The 13,049-nt window shown below is 37.1% G+C and overlaps 1 long non-coding RNA gene across 1 annotated transcript; it reads right to left on the minus strand.

The window, feature by feature from the left end:
- Positions 1–8,549: 8,549 nt before the first annotated feature.
- Positions 8,550–12,741, minus strand: LOC310736118. The gene is made up of 3 exons (XR_014536455.1): positions 12,607–12,741; positions 9,030–9,075; positions 8,550–8,792 (listed from the first exon to the last, which is right to left on the minus strand). It is a non-coding gene; the product is annotated as an uncharacterized lncRNA (long non-coding RNA).
- Positions 12,742–13,049: the final 308 nt, after the last annotated feature.

Below are 13,049 nucleotides of genomic sequence, written 5' to 3' on the forward strand. Positions count from 1 at the left end.
GATGTTAACACAAAATTATCATGTGACAATGTCTCATCAAATGTCCTCATGTTGCCATAACCGTGATACTGATTCCTTGATTTTATCACACGATCTCCAGTCAAGCGTCTATCCCCAATCTAAATCACATGATTATTAATGATTTTCACCTGTTTGCAGTCACATTATACTCAACAAATACACCAGACTGCCCACTGAGGAGTCTCACCCATGTGTTGTGTCTACAATGAAGCTCTCTTGATTACTCGCCTGCTTCCTCAGTTTGTTTTCAGGTTTTTACCCTGCTTCACTTTTCGGAGTATTGTCTATCCATATGACTGGGCAGCTATATTTATTTAATACAAACAGAAACATTTTGCGCTCGCACCAATGAATTCAATTCAATTTAATTTTTAGAGCGATTTTTAACAGTGGACGTTGTCCCGAAGCAGCTTTACAGAGACAAATAGGTATAACCCTAACCCTAACCCTAACCTTGAGAAGAACTAGACTCAAACAAGAACCCATCCTCATCTAGGTGGCACCAAATGCCCTTTCATTACGTCCCATTATTGTTGAGGTGTACTGTTTAATGATGGCCCCTTTAAAGATCTTACATTCCAGTACTCATGTTAGTTCTCACTCTCCAGAGTTCTGTATTGTTGAAAGATTTATGATCACACTCTTGATGTCACCCAAATGAGGATGGGTTCCCCTTTTGAGTCCGGTTCCTCTCAAGGTTTCTTCCTCATAACATCTAAGGGAGCTTTTCCTTGCCACAGGGATGAATTCAGACCGTTCACCTTGACTGTTGATTTCTGTAAAGCTGCTTTGAGACAATGTCTGTTATCAAAAGCGCTATAGAAATAAACTTGACTTGACTTGACTTGACTTGACTTAAATATAGAAGTGTTCATGCAAATTGTAGCAGACTGTTCTTAAGTTGCTCAGATGTTCATGTGGAAACATCCTCAGTGGTCTCCAATTCTATTGAATTCTATCCAGAGATAGGGCGTCAACTTTGAATCAGGTAGGTCCAGGTCAAGGAAGAGACAGGATCACTGGTCACTTGTACCTTGAGAGCATGTTTTCACATTATTCTGTACAAATAACAAACTATATATCAGTCTACTCAAATGAATTGGCTCCTGAAGGACTATATGAAAAAATATCAAAATTCAATAAAATTATCGAACTTCATTGAGCTTTACTGGGGACTATTAGAATGAAAAAGATATTAAAATGTATATTTGCATACAAATGGTAAAAATCAATGATTTAGGATAAAAGAAAAAAAAAAAAAAAAAGGTTGGCATCACAAATGAAAAACGTTAAACTGCCAGTGCAATCAATTTTGACATTATATTAAATTTAACAATACAATTTTGCGATTATTATTGTTATTGTTGTTGTTGTTTGTGAGGTTTCTCACCATGAGACCACGTTCCCACAAGCCACTGCAATGTCACATTTCATGTCAAATGATTTTTTGCACCTAAGGCACATTTCCTAGTAATTAGCACATGTATAAAGACTCATGAACCACTTAGACACCAAACTCAGAGTCTCTCATGTGTCTTTCCATGTTGTTAGTCATGCTTTGGTTAGGGTTTCCATGGTTATGTGTCTAGTCTCAAGTTTTGTAGTTTATTGTTTATTTTGTTACATTTGCACATCATAAATGAAATTCTGCACGTTGCAATCCTTATGATTACTATTATTATTGTTATTATTATTTAAGGTTGGTTTCATTATAAAATATTAATCATATTTAACTTATTACTGTATATTACAAATGCATTGTTGTTTTACCAGAAGGTGTAACAGTTTCTTCCCACAAGCCATCAGACTCCTCAGTAAGAGACTTGACTGGATTTTTGCACAAATAACTGCTGTTAATCACCACCAAACATTTGGATGTTTAGATTTTATGATTATATGATTACAACTTACCGGCATTCTTCCATTTAGCTTTGTGTACTGATTGTACATTGTTTCATGTCCTGTGTATACAGTAGGTGTGTTTGTTCTGGTTAGTTTTAATAGTAGTGTTAATTCATGGTGTGTAATGAGCGTTGTTTCATTTTACTGTGTACGATAGATAGATAGATAGATAGATAGATAGATAGATAGATAGATAGATAGATAGATAGATAGATAGATAGATAGATAGATAGATAGATAGATAGATAGATAGATAGATAGATAGATAGATAGATAGATAGATAGATAGATAGATAGATATGTTTTAGGTTTCCGGTTAAAATGTGTTACGAGTCTAAGTGTAGGATGAAGTTTACATTGTTGTAGGTGTGACATCGATGGTGCAGACACTATATTGGAATGCCTCAGGATGTGGCCAGGGGTTTAAGCCCATCAGTGACAAGGCAGCCATTGCGGCACGGCAGGGGTTAATCATAATACCAGCTAACACGTCCTCAGGGTGCATCCTCCCGCTTGTCTCTAGAGTCCAGACCTTCCCAGCAGATAAAAACTCCTCTCTGTATGCACCAGATCTAATCGTCAGGTTTTGATTTATCAGTCAGATAAACAAACAGTGAGGACAAAGAACTTAATTTAGCCTCGAGGCATCGCTGTGTTTTTATATACACACATACAACGTCATTAAGACGTTACTCGGCCTGACCTTGTGTTTACTCTCATCCTCGCCATATTTGTTGTTTGTTTGTTTTTACCCACGGAGAAGAGGAGAAGAAGAAAAGTTTGTTATTAGTCTGGAATTTCCTGCTTTGAAACAATCTGTGCTGGGGACAATGTAGACCAGTTCAAACACACTGGACCCAAGCATTACATTTAACATGAAGGTTTTCCTGTTCGAGCTCTATATTTCGGCTCACAGTGATATTTCTCATGATTCTTCTCTTACAATACGGAGACGAAAGCAAGGGAACGTATATGTATACACCAGTAGAGATATAAATCACAACATAAACAATAACCTCCATCTCTAATGGCCAGATGTGGAACTAATGTATGAGCAGGAAAGCCAAGTCCAGCTGTTAACCATAGATAAACTTCCTAATGTACATCCCCATGTGTATATGTATGTGTGCATGCCATTCATGTGCATTTGTGTATATTTATGTGTGTGTTTGATGTGTGTTCATGTGTATGCCACTCAATTCTTCTGTATTTCAGAAATCTTACTAAACTATGAAAATAACATTTGATTAGCCAAAATTAAAAAATGAACAATAAAGTGCATTTAAATGAATCATGTAAAATATTTTAAAACTTTACATTATTTTTTTAATTGTGCCCTTTCCCACCAACTTATTTAGCTCTTTACTGCCACACAATAGCTTCAAAATGGGGTGAGTGAGGGCTGGTACATGTTTATCTTTCTACACCACACAGATGCCAGTGATTGGCTAATGTCAGTGTGCTTGACAGGTCAGAGCAACGACATCCCTTTCACCCAAAAAGCGAAGGTTACCCTGTAACATTTTGGCTCTCAAAAATTTGGTCAAAAGTCTTTCCAGAGTCCCTACTTACACCCTGATCACACTGTACAGTCTTTAAACATTTATGAAAAAATTATAATGCTTAACAATACTTATTTCTCTCTCTCTCTCTCTCTCTGTCACAACTCTACTCTCCTTCTCTCCCTTTTTCTCTCTAAATGTTCGCTCTTGAAGTACAAGTACCCAGTGTTCCTTTCTCTTTCTTGTTTTCGGATCGGCCAGAATCATCCAATGCCCTACTTATGGATGAAGTTCCTTTCAATCCGAGACCGCTCTGTGCAGCTGGGGGTGGTACCACATCGACAGCTTAATGATCCATGAATTTACTGAGCAACTAAAGAAGTTTGAGGATGGATTTGGATTGTAATTAACATAAACCGTCTGCTACAATGGCTTAGGATCACAAGTTGCATGAACAGTTTTGCATTTGAGTGACTGAACAGTTCACCTCAACAATGATGGAGCTGTAATGAATGGACATTCTGTGATGAGGATGGGTTCTTTTGGAGTCTGATTTCTCATAAGGTTCCTTCCTCATGCCATCTCAGGGAGATTTTCCTTGCCACAGTCGCCACTGGCTCGCTTATTAGGAATAAACATGTAGGCAATAAACATGCATTCTTTTATACTGTACAACCTTATAACTTCTTTATCTCTGTAAAGCTGCTTTGAGTACACTGCTCTGTCGATTAGAAGTGCCATACAATTAAAAATGAACCGAATTAAATAGATTTTTTCCTCTCTTGGACTCTTGGCCATGGATGTCTTATGTGTAATGTTCTGTTTTTCTTCATACGCCATTAAAAAAAACTAAGTCATATTTTAAATACATATTTCATAGACATGGCTTTTTCATGAGTATACAATAAGTGAATGTTAGGCTGAGTTCCTGCTTTTAAAAATGTTGCATGTTTTACATCTGTTTAAAGATGATGAAAGCTTTCCCATGAACACCAGGGCGCCTCTGCATATTCAGATAACATCTCTCTGGAGTCCGGACCCTCACTGTTGATAAGCATGTGGCCTGAGAGTGTTTGACATATCAGTTAGGGAGATCTGCTTCGACTTCAGGAAAGTTTATACAATACGATGAAGAAGAAAGATTTCGTTTCGGATTATTTCGGGATCGCGGCTGAGCTTCTGGACAGGGGGGGGGGGGGGGGGGGGGGCTGCTGGTGTGGAGTCCACTCAACTCCTAATTAAACTCCCCATCTTTTTATACACAGACAGACCCAGCTGAAAACTAGTTCAGCTCCCATGAGATTACCATGGCATGAAGTGTGCACACAGACAAAAGATATCCCACCGGCAGAATGAATAGCCCTGAACATCTTTTGATTGCTTTGGTTACGACTAATCTGTCTCCATTGCTGTCCAAATCTGTAGAAAGATGAAACAGCTGAGACATGTTAGGTTCATAAACCTACCTGAGGGATTTGTTTCAGAAAAGAGGATTGCTTAACTTACCATGATTACAGATTTTGTTGTCTGTCCTTAAACCTTTGTTTTATTTCACATGGATTTACACATTTCATTAGTATATAATTAAATCCTGTGTGTTAGTTTAGATCTGAAATATCTATGTTGTATTATGTCATGCCTATAGGTAGTGGGAGAATTTGCCTATAATCCACTTTCATCTTTACAGCATTTAGCAAATGCCCTTATCCAGAGAGACTAACAATTATTTCATTTATAAAACTGAGCAGTTGAGGTATAAGGGCTCTGCTCAAGGGCCCAGCAGTGGCAGTTTGGAGGCGCTGGAATTTGAACCCACAACCTTCGGAACCAAAGGCCACCGGATCCAAAGCTACCACCTCCCACGTTTCATCAGAATCCTTCCTTGGTCCTGAAGTGATTCCTTCCTCTTATATAACAGTAATGTTCTAATAATTACATTTTTATTTATTGATAAATGAAACTGTATTTTTGTATATATTTATAATTACATTTAATGTTTTGGACATTGAACAAATACGGTTCTCACTTCAGCCACAGCAACTAAAACTCGTAACTTCGCCGGTTTGTTTTTTTTCTATTTTAAAATGTATAAAAATTGCAGCTTGTCATGTGACTTGGAAACTAAAAAGCATCAATCTCTCGACACCGGAAACATGTTAGAAAACAGAATGCAAGAAAACAGTGGAAAATGTTTCAGCGTTATCTCTGACACTGGAACCTCCTTCCGTAAATGTTAAATAAACATGTCTTTAAAACTTCACCATCTCAAACGTTAACCCATTTATTGCTTACTAGTTCACACTTCTGCATCTGAACCCCATCGTGGTTCTGGATGGAGTTCTTTACAGTTAGAAACTGCAGTGAAGGAAAATTTATATCTGCATTTCTGCTACAACTTGAGTCTATATACATACATACCTGCAAAGATTTCAATGATGTTGCATGCATGATGATTATGTCTCCTTTTTTTGGTTTTATTATCGAATAATAAAAATTTGCCTAAAAAATTTACACATTTCCAAAGATTAGGTATCGTTTTCTGCTTGTTTCGAACACAATGGTTGTCAGGAAACAAAAGCTTTGTGTAATCCTTATAGACAGCAATCTCTCCAGCATGATTGATAAGAATGAGATAAGGGAGTATTCAAGCATTCAAGATTCCTACAAAAAAACATGCAGCCATTATAATGGCTCTTGGCCTACAATGTGACTTGTCAGTGATGTAAATCATGAAAGCCCTTTGAACTTTATGGCATTTTCTGTCTGATTTATATGTCAAAAAGAAAATTGCTAAAAATGAATATTGCTATTTTTAACGCAGGCTTGATAGGCATTTTCAAAACAAAGATAAAACAGGGCACAGAGGGTCTGTATTGTCTCAAGCTTTAAAGCATTAAGATGGGTTTAAATCATCACTAAAGACTTCTTGATCTATATCTACTTGTAAGCACATGAGAATGCATCATAATTATTGAGTGTCTGCATTCTGCAAAGTTGGTCAGTGACCTCATGTCCACTAGTCTCAGATCAACTGAAATGGCCTACTGGATCCCGTCAGTCTGGCCTCGAGAGATGGGGCACTGTTGTGGTGGCCTTAATGTTCACAAGAACTGCTGCCAAGTCCTTAGTTTTATAGACCATTTTAACAGTAAGGAAGTGACAGGTCCTTGGAAGTTTCTGGGTAGTTAACGCACACATTCAACACACTGATGGGAGACGATTTATACACAGTGATATTGCGACAGTTTATTTATTCTTGCGAGGAAAAATGTCAAAAATGATCTCTCAGACCAGGAACTAACTTGCTGTTGGAAATGAAAATGTTGGATTGCGGCAGTGAACAGTCTACTTTTAGATAATCATTTTAGATAATTGTATGCACCTTCTTGTTTAATCGTGACCATACACAGAAATCAGATGTCACAGATAGAGCATTAAAACCTTTCCTCAGATATTGTTTCACTGTTCGAAATACGTATCACTATCACTTTAATTATGTCTGCAATAAGTTATGATGAAACACAATTAAATTCAATAGAATTCAGTTAATAATGTAATTTATTATTAGCATAGACATATAGCAAATCATCACGTTTATTATTGTTTACTTCTTTGCAATTGTCCATACTGAAGGACTTTGTAGAGGCTTTTGTAAATAGTTCTACATGTCAAGAAGATCCTTCTAGATACAGTAAATAAGCACTAGGTGATGCAAGGTGTAGGTCATGGGTCTATGCTTGGCCCTGTTCTTTTCTCAGCACATAGTTTCATTACTTTTTCTTCAACTATTCTGATGATCTGTACATGGACTTTTTATATTTTGTGGCCTGTATGAAGGATCTTTCTCCTCACACTTCATTTTTATAGATACGCTTTTGTCATTAAGGTAAGTTCCTCCTTCCTTCGCTGCATTATCTTAGTTTATTTTTTTTACTATAAGTACTAGGTATATTTTAATGTATAAATATAGGCCATGAAAATACATAAAAGCACATATTCTACTATGTGTGTTCTTTACAATGATTGCGAGTTGATTTTAATTATAGCACATTAGCTAGCCACGTCTATCACCTTAGATTGAGTTGCAAAAGATTTAATTTTTTTGTATTTTCTTTTTTTTCTTCTCAGATAATAGCTGACATTCAGCAACCATAAGAAGGTTAAGAGCTGTATTTCAATGCCCTAGCAGGGTCTGTGAATGTTGATTGTCCACTACTCTTTTTTATGGTAACTTGTATAGTGATATATTGCAGATCCCTCTCTTGATGTTTCCCAGAGCATAGTTTGCATTAATGGGAAACAGTGCCACCATTTTACATTTTATACATCTTTTCCAAAGTCTCTTTGCTTTTTACAATGTACATTAGGCTTATGTCACATTCTGATTACTGAATTTTGGAATGAAATCCCAGATACTCATGTTTCTATTTTCATTAAAGTTAAAAGAATCCATGCTGTAAAGACCTTCAGCCAGCTTACTTTGGGTTGATGTTGGTGTCAGTTAGTGGATACTGAATTATATGCTGCATTTGAATGAAATCATATAACCCAGCCATTAGGGCTGCACAAGCCAGTGCACTCTTAGTGCCGGTCCCAAGCCCAGATAAATGGGGAGGGTTGCGTTAGGAAGAGCATCCAGCGTAAAACATGTGCCAAATCAAATATGAGATGAAAAGATGATTGGTCAACTACTGCAGAAGTAATGAGAAAAGGAGACAGCTAGAAAAGTACTTGGTGTGACATCTGGAAATAAAAAGGAAGATAAAGAGACGTGGTGGTGGAATGAGGAAGTGCAGGTGAGCATAAGGAGAAAGAGGTTGGCAAAACAGAATTGGGATTGACAGAGTGATGAGAAAAGTAGGCAGGAGTACAAGGAGATGCGGCAGCAGGTAAAGAGTGATAGCAGGAGTGAGTGGTGATATAAGGGTATCTGCAAGAGTGAAAGAGAACGTTTATAGGACTGCTGTGAGACCTGCAATGTTGTATGGATTAGAGACAGTGGCATTGAGTAAAAGACAGGAGGCGGAGCTGGAGGTAGCAGAGCTGAAGATGTTGAGGTTTTCATTGAGAGTGACGAAGATGGACAGAATTAGAAATGAGTTTATTAGAATTTACAGTGCATGTAGGATGTTTTGGAGACAAGGTGAGGGAGGCGAGATTGAGATGGTTTGGACATGTGCAGAGGAGGGACATGGGGTATATCGGTAGTAGAATACTGAAGATGGAGCCACCAGGAAGGAGGAAAAGAGGAAGACCAAGGAGGAGGTTTATGGATGTGGTGAGGGAAGACATGCAGGTAGTTGGGTTGAAAGAGGCAGATGTAGAGAACAGGGGGGTATGGAGACGGATGATCCACTGTGGCGACCCCTAATGGAAGAAGTCAAATGAAGAAAAAGATTTGGATGAAATCATATGGCATTTGAATATAATCTAAACATGATCATCAGATTCCCCTCTACCAATTTTATATAAAATATACTGAACTTTCAGTATGAATTACAATATTTATTTTTTAAGCAATTTCAGTTTCATGTGTTACTTAGGCTGTTAATTTTTGCAGTCTGCATACACAGTTTAATTCACAGAAGTGTGTGAGAAACTCACACTTTTTGGCTCTTTTTCAGCAATTGGGCACTGGCCAAACTTTGTGCTAGAGAAAAAAAAAACACAGAATACAGAACATTACATATACACATAGATGCACAATTCAGTACAAACACTTTCACAAGTACACACACACACACACACACACACACACACACACACACACACACACACACACACACACACACGTCACACTGTCCATTTTTCAATCTGGCCTGCGCCCCCTTGGGTCATTAACACATTCTTTTAACTGGGGATTTCACACAGCTTGAGGTTTTTCCTTCCTTTTGCATTCTTTCACATGGCTCTCTTTCCCAGCAGAAGCCTGGCAGTCATTGGAAGGGGATCCCATGCTGGCCATGAACACTGAGCCTGCTCTGTTCCAGGGTTTCCCCTTTCTTCTCTCTCTCTTTATCTGTCTCTCTGTCTCTCCCTCTCTCTGTTTTACACCTTTTGCACTCTCATCCTTCCTACTCATCCGCTGTACTGTCAGAGCGACACATTTTCTTGTAAATCAGGTGGCATTTGGGTACCGCTTTGTTTTCTGGAAATTATGTAAAGAACAAAACACTGTGGTGTGCCATGTGGAACGAAGCAGAATTACTCATACCACCTCGAAATAGATCATTTTCCTATTCCAACACATCTTAAAAGGTTATCAAAGCAAATGTTTATTAACAATCTGACCTATTTTATTCCTTTATTTTATTCAAAGTAACAGTAACATGTTATGGGGTAGGGATAGGGAATGCTCAGTGGTTAGGCTGTTCGCCTTCTAGTCAGAAGGTTTTGAGTTTAATTAACACCACCACTAAGCTGCCCCATCTGGGCCCTTGTGCAAGGCCCTTAACTCTCAACTCCTCAGTTGTCGAGATAATTCTAATGAAATATGAAATTAATTCAAAGTCACCTTGTATGAGGTTGTCTGCCAAATGCCATCAAGGTAAATGTTGTGAAACATCTTAGACACAGATGAGTTCCTATTACCAGAAGTTCCTATTAACATCTTTCTGTCTCTTAAAAATTGATCAGCTGAAAAATCATTGCAGTTTAATGTTACAGAAAAATAAAAAATGGAAACATTCTTGAAGCCTTACATAGAAAATATAATTGAAAAACGCAAATTTACTGCACTGACACTGGTGACTCCTTCCATAAATGTTAAATACGCTTTTGTATAACATTCAGAATGTTGTTTATTAATAATTTCATCAAATTGATCAAAATCTCTTGATTTTTTAATTCATTTCTCTCCCTTTACAGCTAGGAATGGTTCAGCATTGTTTATAATAACCTTCTTGTTTTGGGAGGTGGTAGCTTAGTGGTTAAGACATTGGACTTTCGATCCAAAGATCATGAGTTTAAATCCCAGCCACACCCTGAGCAAATCTCTTAATGAATCAGATAAGTATAAATTGCTCAGGATAATGGTGTTTGCAAAATGCCCTAAATGTAAATGTTTTCAGGTATTTGTGAGTTAATGGTATTTGAGTAGAGGTTCTCTGGAGGTTGTGTGTGTTGAGGTTATTTCCTGCATTACACTCGCAACAGCAGTAACAATGAAAGAGCTTTAAAGACCTTGAACCATGGGTTCCCTTTTGAGTCTGGTTTCTCTCAAGGTTTCTTCCTTATACCATCTCAGGGAGCTTTTCTTTGCCACAGTTACCACTGTCTCGCTCATTAAGTAAAAACTTACAATTATAAAAAACAAACTTACACAATTATTTATAACTGCTTTATCCCTTTAAAACTGCTTTGAGGCAATGTCCATTTTTAAAAGTGCTATACAAATAAAAATGAATTGAATTGAAATTTATGGCAGTAAAATGTATAATTAGAGCTGTTTGTCATGAGTTAACTTAAATTCCACATTTTTATCTGTTTATCTATTTGTTTGTATCTTAAATTAAATCTTTTCAAGCTTTTCTTACTCTAATCAACATGGCATGTACAGTTATGGATGCTTTATGCAAATGTATGTTTATTATTAGTGAAACCAAACTCAACATAGAGCATGAAGACAAAATACTCTTGAAAATGTTTTAAAGTAATTATGGTGTTTTAAATTACGTAAATCATCAGGACACCAAACAGGACTTTTGCTATGTTTCCACACGGACGGTTTTAATTGCCGGATGTGTGCATCATGGCAGATTTTGGTGCTTGATTTGAGACTTCAGTAAAATAAATGATTAAAAATCTTTTTGTTGGATTCTTACATTTTTTTTTAAATCTGAGTAAAAAAGGACATTATGGATAAATGTGTGCTGTGTTGAAAATCTTTGCCTCTTTTATATTTATTTCTTTTTAGGGCAAAATTGATATTGGAGTCTCTCCCCACCCCTGCCTTCTTTTGAGCATTGAATTTCACATTTAGTCCCAATTTGCCCTTAAAATTCCCTCCACTCTTCTGGGAAGATGTTCCACTAGATTTTGGAGTGTGTTTATATATATTTGTGTTTATCAGCCACAAGGGTGTTACGAAAGACAGGTACTGATGTAAGTGAAGAGACCTGGGGTGCAGTCAGCGTTCACATTCATCTCAAAGGTGTTCAGTAGGGATGAGATCAGAGCTCTATTGCAGACCACTTAAGATCTTCCTCTCCAAAGCATGTAAACCAGATCTTCAAGGAGCTCACTTTGTGCACAGGGGCATCGCCATGCTGAAGCAGGTTTGGGTTTCCAAGTTCAAGTGAATGCAAAATTGTTATTAAAGCGCATCTAAAGACGTCCTGTACAATTGAGTGCCTCCAGATTTGTGGTAACAGTTTGGAAAAGAACCACATATAGCAGGAAAGGTCAGGTGACCCAATACTTTTGGGCAATATAGTGTATTTACTACTTAAATGTGTATATTAATTAAACTTTAACTAAAGTCAACACAAAAAACTGCTAAATAAAAAAAAAAGGTATGAAAGGTAAAAAGCACTATACAAAGCATTTTAAACCTCATAGGTTCAGCTGTTACAAAATACCCAAACAAATATGTTTGTTACAAATTAAAAATATTTCATAGCAAAAAAACTGATGCAAAAAATGATGTATATTAATGTAAATTGGCCTAATATTGATGTCTTTTTGTCTTGGAAATACTTGAGAGGTTTTAAAACATTAGTACAAGGCCAGCATTTCTCACATTTTTCACATCATATCTTCTATTCGGGTCTTTTGTCATTAGTAAATATTGTGTTAAAAAGGGGAACACGATGTAATGCCAAGCAATGTAGATGCCAAATAAAGTCCGGAAAAAAAAGCACAGTTCCACAAAGCCCGTTGACTAGACTCACATCCCCTGATTGTTTCCCTTTTCTTCCTTTTTTTTCCAGCGTGCCCTTGTTTGGTGGCATATCAGCTTAAACAAACCTTGAGCTTTTGTTACTAGATTGTTAATATATAGCTGAATGCTAAAGCGTGTAGGACTTTGCTCCACACCTTGGTTTACAAAGCCACATGTGGTTTGCTTGTTTTTTAGGGTTGATTTATCTTCATAGCAGATATTAAATAAACAGTCTGGATCAGTGCTTCTATTGTTCTAAAGATTCTTTCGAATTTCTTCTTTTTTTCCAAAAGGACTCACCCGTTTTGGAGTAACAATAAAAGCTGTGAGTCATTATTCCTAAATGACATAATGTCCATGGTGTCTGAAGTGGCCTTTTTAAAGTTTCCATTGGCTTCTGTAGTGACATCATCAACAGAGGAAAGAGGCATTCATTTCTCCAAGGATAAACTCCTCTATATCGCTAACATCTCTTTTTTTTCCCTCTCAACTTTTTCAGAAACCCCTCCCCTTATCCTTCTTAGTGAGGCCTTCAGGAAATGGTCATTTGCAGTTGTAATTATACTTCCTTTGAATCCAAGGCCACTGTATGGCCTAAAGATTAATCACAACCCAAGGACATGTTTTCATTTTCAATATTTGTCTTCTCATAGATGCACATAGCATGTGAAGGAAACAATAAAGTCAATTCGAAACATTTTATTAATAAACGACTTCATCTTTAAGTATAGAGGATGACTCAG

The sequence above is a fragment of the Silurus aristotelis genome (genome assembly GCF_946808225.1).
Source record: "Silurus aristotelis genome assembly, chromosome: 13".
NCBI lineage: Eukaryota > Metazoa > Chordata > Actinopteri > Siluriformes > Siluridae > Silurus > Silurus aristotelis.